The sequence below is a fragment of the Lissotriton vulgaris genome, chromosome 3_1, assembly GCF_964263255.1.
Source record: "Lissotriton vulgaris chromosome 3_1, aLisVul1.2, whole genome shotgun sequence".
Classification (NCBI taxonomy): domain Eukaryota; kingdom Metazoa; phylum Chordata; class Amphibia; order Caudata; family Salamandridae; genus Lissotriton; species Lissotriton vulgaris.
The window spans coordinates 1,198,925,702-1,198,933,432 of NC_141689.1; the positions used below are offsets into that span (position 1 = coordinate 1,198,925,702).

Here is a 7,731-nt window from a genome sequence, read left to right on the forward strand (position 1 = left end):
CCCTTCGGGCTGTCTTTCCCCCGGGGTCCGACTTGGTGGAGGCGGTTCGACTGTGTCGGTTCTGGCCTTCGTTGCCTGGTCTCGCCCTGACCCCGGTGGTGTTTCGGCGCCTGGGGCATCGACTCGGTCTGCCTCTGGTGGCTCTGTTCACGGAGGGGGTCTCGGCCCTCCTGCCCAGGTTCTGGTCTCTCCGCCCGGGTCCTTGTGGTTGCCCTGTCTTTCGCTTGACCTTTTCGGTCTACTGTACGCGTTTCCCCCGTGCCCTCTGTTATCGCGGGTCCTCTGCTGGATTCGCTTGGGTGCTCGCTTCGGCAGCACATACACTAAAATTGGAATGATACAGGGATGATTTGCATGGCCCCTGCGCAAGGATGACAGGCGAATTCGTACAGCGTTCCATAAAAGCCGGGCCGGGGTGCTCCTGGGTGCTCGCTTCGGCTGCGAGTGGACTACTGTTGGAACGTTACGGTGCAGTTTGACATGGCCCCGGCGCATGGTTGGCACGCGCATTCGGGTAGCGTTCCTGTTTGGGTTCCCGGCGGGGTCTGCCACCCCTGGTACCCTCTCCTTTTGCGAGCTGGCGGTTCGGGCCTACGGGCGGATCCCGGTTCTTCCCGTTCCGTGGTTGGTCCGGTGTCGGTGTTGGCCGGCTCCTTCGGCTGGCCTGACTCCGTCTGCAGGCCTGATTCTGGCGCGTTGTGATGCCCGCGCCTCCGTGGACCCCTTGCGGGTCTTGTATTTACCGGCTGAGGGGTTTTCCTTGGGCGTGGCTCCTTCTTCCCGGGGGGCCCGATGGGCTGCCTTGCAGGCCTTCCGCAGTCTGGTGTTCGACGGGCTGGTTTCCCTGGTGGCTCGCTTGGCTCCGGAGTTTGTTTCTCCGTCGCCCTCGGACGCTCTACCTGTCTCCCCCTTGGGTTCTCTCTCTCGTTCTACGAGCTCTTCAGGGTCCGCCCTTGGTGCCCCTGGCCTCGGTGGCTTGGCGGTTCCTCACCTTTTAGGTGGTTTTATTCCTGGTGGCAGTGGTGTCTGCTGGGCGGAGGGGCGTGCGGGGGTCGTGCCTCCGCTCCCCTCCCTTCTTGCGGGTTTTGCCGGACAGGTTGTCCCTCCGGCGTGTCCCCCGTTTCCTTCCTGGGGTTCCTTCCCTGGTGTCCCGGGCTCGGGTGGTGTCTTTACCGCCTTTCCCTGCCGACGAGGTTCCTCTCTTGTCCGTGCTGGTTGTCCGGTGTGCGGTTTTGGTTTCTCTTGACCGCTCATCATCCCTTTCCCGGTGGGATGGCCTGTTTGTGTCTTTTGGGTCCGGTTCGTTCGGGCCACTAGCCCTCTCTTTCCGCCTTGGTTCGCTGGCTTACACAGGCTATCATCCTTCCCTACGCTTCGCTGGGTTCGGTGGATCCGGCGGGGGTCCAGGGTCGGTCCGCGGGGTGTGGATCTGTGTCCTGGGCCCCATTCATGGGTGTCTCCTCTGTGGAGATGTGTCAGGCGTCGACGTGGTCGTCCCCCGCCTTGTTCGTGGGACACTATCAGTCCCGGGGGGGACTTCGCTGGGGCCGTTCTGAGTGCGGGAGCTGTGACTCCTGGTTGGCCTACTTTTTCCTTTATGTCTTGATTTCAGGTTTCCTGTGATCCCTGTTTTCTTTTCATTTCTTCTACTTCAACCTTGTGTTGGTTTCTCTGCATCACCGTGTGGCGTTGTTCTTATGGTGGTCAATGAAGCCTTGTTGGCTTGGGTATTTGCTCACTATGTAAATCATGTGGCGAGGAAGACTAACGAGGAGGTAATGCCCCGGTTACTTACCGGTAATCTTCATTACTCCGAGTATAGTCTTCCTCGCCACATGAGTTCCCTCCCCCCCTCCCTGTCTGGCTATCGGCTTCATTGTTTGCTTGGTAGATCAGGCTGTTGGTTGGGCCGGTCCGCCTCTTATAGAGGTCAGGTGGGACTGGTCGGCCATGTTGGGAGGGGGTGGGAGGTTTTTTCTTTTGCTTTGGAGGGTTCTGTTGTGGAGCTAAAACTCACTATGTAAATCATGTGGCGAGGAAGACTATACTCGGAGTAATGAAGATTACCGGTAAGTAACCGGGGCATTACTACGTATTGTTAAAGAATACCTACTGTCGATGTAGATTAGCGACATCAACCATACGGAGTTGAGAAACTTCCCTTTCTTAATTCACATTAAACAGAGACTTTTTCAAATCACTTCTGTTTTTGTAACTGAAAAACAAACGTCACAATACTAATTAAACAGGTCATGCTGACCTGTGGCATAATTCTAACCATCTAACTATATGATCATACTGCTTAGAAAGGGGAAGAGGCTCTTCTCTTTAAAATCCTAACACCTATATGCTTTGTTCAATATATTAGCGATAACTATTGGCAACTGTGAACCTGTTTTTAACGTCAGACCACACTGCAGCATGAACCACGTGGTTTGTGACCTTAGGTACTTACAAAAAATTGCTATCTTTGATTGGTATGCCAAATGGTAAATCGAATACCTCTTATGGGGTTATAAAGTTTTGAGACAGATCCAGTAGTTTTTATTTGGCTCATGGTTAAATATAAAAATCTCGAATCATGGATCACGGATCCCCCAAAGGGAGAAACCTGTCATATCATTAGATTGATTTATTTCTATGGTGAAATTTAGCATGAAGATAAAACAACGAAATTGACCAAGTTTATATCTAATCTCTATTTTTCCGACCCCTGATCTTACCCATATGTAAACCATACACATAATCTTTAATACAGAATAAGAAATCATACAGAGACCCAGAGAGAGCAACTTCTTAATCAGCATCATCCAATCTTCTCTCATCTCGAGTCCCTTTTTTCTTCTTTTTTAAAAAACTTCTGTTTATTAAACGAATGCCAGCCTCCATATACAACCAGAAACATTACACAAATTCAGAATTGAATATGAAGTCCACCTCAATTCCTTGATCCGCTATTTGGAGACATACTGAAATAAACATATTACGAATTGCTTCCTCCTATCTACTACCCACCACCCACCGACCCTATCTATCCAATCTACTAAATGACCCTCCTACCCTCTATTATCTTCCCACTGCTGCCAGACTTTCACCCACTTCTTGGGGCACCCTCAGCTCTCATAAATTGTATTTTCTACTGCACAGCACCAATCCATATCCCTCTTCCATTGTGACACCTTCTGCCGCTGGACTGCACCCCATGCCGCTGTGATATTTTTCTTAGCCACCATTGCGGCCACCTGTAGCAAAATTCTTTGATATTTGGGCCAGTACCATTCCCCATAGATACATAACACATGCCACCTAGCATCAAGGGGGACCTCTTGTTTCAGCACCTCTGACATTGTCCATACCACCTTCGTCCAGTATCTTTATATTATCAGACAATACCACAGAATATGAAAGAATATGCCTCTCTGGTCACACCCCCGATGACACTCCTCTGTTAGTATCCGTTCTAACTTGAACATAAGTACGCTGGTGTAATATGACCTATGCAATATCCTTAACTGGACCAGTCGAAATAGGGCCCAGATTGCCACATCTCTAGGGCTTTGCACCCCTTCTGCCCAATCATCATCTGCCAAGAGGCCCACCTCTGATTCCCAGGCCTCCAGCAACTTTATCAGCAGGTCCGGGGAGTTGTTAAATAACTTCTTGTAGGTATAGGAAAGTGCCTTCCCAGGATTTGGATCTAGCAACAACATATATTCTATTGGGCTATATTCTGGAATCTGATCCCTGGCTTTTATGTGCCTGCCCAGCATGTGCTTCAGCTGTAGGTAGCAGTAGTGTTCTGCAGGTGCCAGTTGATACTCTACTTGTAATTCTGAAAACAACAGTTGATACTCTACTTGTAATTCTGAAAACGACATCATCGCCTGCCATCTCCATACATCTCCCAGATGAACAATGTTGATCAATTTCTACCTTGAGAAGCCCCCAAGCTGACCCACTTCATAGAGCATTTCACTGTACCACAGAGGAGTCTGCTCCGCTAGCCGGTTGGCCCTCCCCTAATACTGATTGACCTGTAACCACACTGTTAGCACTATCTGCGTGTCTGGGAGCATGGTACCCCATCTCACTCATCCAAACAGTGCTCCTAGGTAGCCGCTGGCCCTCATCGCCCAGTGGTCCACTCTATACCCTGGGTCATTCCCATCTGCAAACGCCCATTCATTAATGCTCATTAGGTGCAAGGCCCAGTAGTACTTTTGAATATCTGGGATGGCCAAGCCTCCCTCATATACCCCCCTTTGGAGTTTAGCCAATGCTATCCGTGCACTGCGACCTTCCCATAACAACGTTATCAACTCACTATTTACATCCTTAAAGAATGTATCTGGTATCTGACAGGGGGTATTTTGTATGATGTACAACAGTCTTGGCAGGCACATCATTTTGAAGAGGACTGCTCTCTGCCCATAGGGGATATCAGCAACTTCCTCTGTGAGCTACAGCTCTCTTCAACTGCTCCAGCTGGCGGTTTAATTTCCCGCCAAAAAAAGCTGATTCCGTTCTTTCTATTTGTATGCCCAGGTACTTCAAGCTATCTTTAAGCAGTAACCTGGATTCTGTGCCCAACAGCGGGGTGGTCCATTCAACAACATATATAGGAGTGACTTTTCCCAGTTAATCTGGTATCCTGAGTACCCTTCGAAAAGTTTGAAGATCTACAGCAGCCTGCTAATTGTGAATCTTGGATGTGTCACATACAAGGGGACATCGTCCGGGTATAGCGATATTCTCTCTTCCCACTGATCTCCTCCGTGTATACCCGATATCATGGGTCTCCCCTGACCCATGCCACAAGTGGTTTGAGTGCCAGCGCAAATGAGATCAGGGATATAGGGAACCCTTCCCTTGTGCCCTTCCGTAAGGCAAAGGAACAGGATACCGAACCGTTAACTTGGACTCTGGCAACGGGTTACACATACAGTAGCTTGATCTATGAAAGAAAGTGCGGGCCAAAACCAAACTTTCTTAGAACGTCAAACAGGTAGTGCCACTCTACGCTTTCAAATGCCATAATGGCATGTAGGGATAACAGGGCAGCCTCCACCCCCCGGGTTGGTCTTCACCATGTGTAGCACACCGTACAGTCACCGAAGATTTTGTCTGGCACGTCAGTGAGGCATAAAGCCCAACTGATCCGGGTGTGCCAGAGATATTATGGGCACCAACAGTATATTCACCAGAACTTTGGCCAGTATTTTCACTTCTATATTTAACAGGGAATTCGGCAGGTACAAAGTACACTGGTCCGCTGGCTTGCCCACTTTGGGAATGATGACTATAGTCGCCGTTCTTTGATCAGGTGGCAGGCATCCCAATTTTTGGCTTCATTACACATAGCTAAAAGGTATGGGGCCACAGTGCTTGCTGTACATTTAAGGAGCTCCACTGGTAGACCGTTAGGGCCCGGTGCCATCCCTGCCTGTAAAGCTTGTATTGTACCCACAATTTCTTCGGTTGTGATATTACGCTCTATTTTATTCCTATCTTCTACTGACAAGGTTGGTAAAAGCATTTCAGTCAGCAGTTCACTACAGTCCTTGCTAGGTTTAAATACTATCAACTATCATCTTGGTGGGGAAGCCAACATTTGGAGCCAGAAACTGTGGGCTTCGAATTCTTAGATTTAGTTAACAGACAAGAAGGGTGGAAGGGTGAGGTCTCAGCATGGTATAACATATTAATTGGGGCAAAGGATAGGCAGGAGGAAGAGATCTCGAAACTCTGGGGAGACATAATAGGAGATGATTCGGAGAAACAATCGGAGGTCTGGTTAGATTCATTTGTAAAGCTCAAAAAACAATAAAACCAGCCAACCTCAGAAGAAACCATCTCTACACAGCATACAGGGTCTATTGGACTCCCTCCAAGCTTTCAAAAATATCGGGAACACCACACTTTTGCCCCCGATGTAAATACACAGATGCAGACGATTTACATATTTTTGTAGACTGCATAGAGATTAAAAATTATTGGTTATCGGTCTGCATCTTTCTGGAGGAGGTACTGCTTAGACCAGTTACATGTAGCCCGAGACTGATCTTCATGGGTTTGCCAGATGATTATGATATCAGAGATAGTATCACCCAGTTCATATTCTATGTGATCGTAATCGCCAGGAGGGAGATCTGTAGAGAATGGAAATCTTTAACCCCTCCTAGGTTTGCAGACTGCCTAAAAAACATCATGGCTATTAGTAAAACAGACCTCTTGTGTGGAGGTGAGGCAGCGGCAGAGATTTGGGCTCCACTGAAAAAATGGTCGGATAGTTAGAGAACAAACGTCCAATGATTATGCCAGGGGTTTGTGGTCTGGTCCTCCCCAAGACAAGGTACAGAGACATCGATCAGGGGAGTTGGACTAGAAAAAAACCTACCTCTGGGAGACTTCTCGAAAGCTAAACATAAAATTCTCCAGGGCGCACAGTTTGGTACTATGTTGGCGGAATTGAGAATTTATATCTAGAGTCATTATATCTGGTGGCAAATATGAGGACAAAAAAAAAAAGCAGTTCACTACAGTCCTTGGCTGATCATACGGGATTCGATTCGTGCAGTTCCTCATAGTAATCAGCAAATACTCATGCCGGGGCCTCCCCAGTGGAATGTGGGTTACCATTTTTCTCTCGTATTTCAGCCACCCAGTTTCTTTCCCTAGCTTGCTTTTCTAAACAAGCAATCACCCTATTGGCCTTATCACCCAAATCATATATTCTTTTCTGAGTTGCCAAGGCAGCCGATCTCTCAGCAGTAGTTGTCATCACTTGCAACTCATGCATCCGGAGTTCTAGTTGGTCGGCAGTATCCTTGTCTTCTCTTCCCCCCTCCAGAAAGGTTGTTTCCATCTATAACATATGTGTCTCTAACCTATCCCATTTCAGTTTCCTTTTTTGTTTTCTGCTCTTATGCAGGCCTGAACATGCCCCCTTATCACTGGCTTGAACGCTTCCCAGAGAGTACCATCAGCGTCCATGGATTGCTCGTTTTCCTGGAAATAAAGCTGAGCCCTTTCCTTGACATTTTGGGCATTATCTTCGTTCTTAAAGAACCACGCATTTAGTCTAGGTGGCAGGATATACTGATGGATCAGGCCATTCACTATTGCCTCCACTGGGGCGTGGTCCAATATGCCCCGTGGACCTATCCGTGCATTGGTGAACCACCCTTCCCCTCCTCTATGCATCAAGATATGATCTAGTCAGGAGTAGCTACCATGTGCGGTGGAGTAGAAGGTGTATTGGTGAGCGTCCGGGTTATGCAGTCGCCATATATCAATCAGACCCAATGCCTCAGTGAAAGCATTGAGCGGCTCCACTCCTCTTTCCCTTCTCATCATAGTGTCCCTATTTTGCCCCGATCCATCGTCTAGTTCATGCCCCCCCCTAGCAGCATTAAGCCCAGAGGGAGGTCAACAATTAGTGTTCCCAGTGCTGTAAATGCCTTGGCACACGCCTTTGGTGGAATATACCCGGATACCAAATTAACAGCCTGTCCCTCCCACCTCCCCGAAAGAGCAACAAACCTTCCCAAAGCTTCTTGCCAAATCTTAAACACCACTAGCGGGAGACCCGACTTCACCAGAATACCCAGTCCACGGGAGCCAGATGTATATCCAACGTGCGCCACCAGTTTATAACCATATCTATCCAGAGTGCGGTATTTATGACCCTTAAGATGCGTTTCCTGAAGCAATACTACTCCCGGGGAGTGT

General features: G+C 48.6%; 1 non-coding gene across 1 annotated transcript; it reads left to right on the forward strand.

Moving 5' to 3' along the window:
• Positions 1-299: 299 nt before the first annotated feature.
• LOC147727643 (U6 spliceosomal RNA) lies at positions 300-406 on the forward strand. Its single transcript, XR_015309675.1, has one exon. It is a non-coding gene; the product is annotated as a U6 spliceosomal RNA (small nuclear RNA).
• The last annotated feature ends 7,325 nt before the right edge of the window (positions 407-7,731 follow it).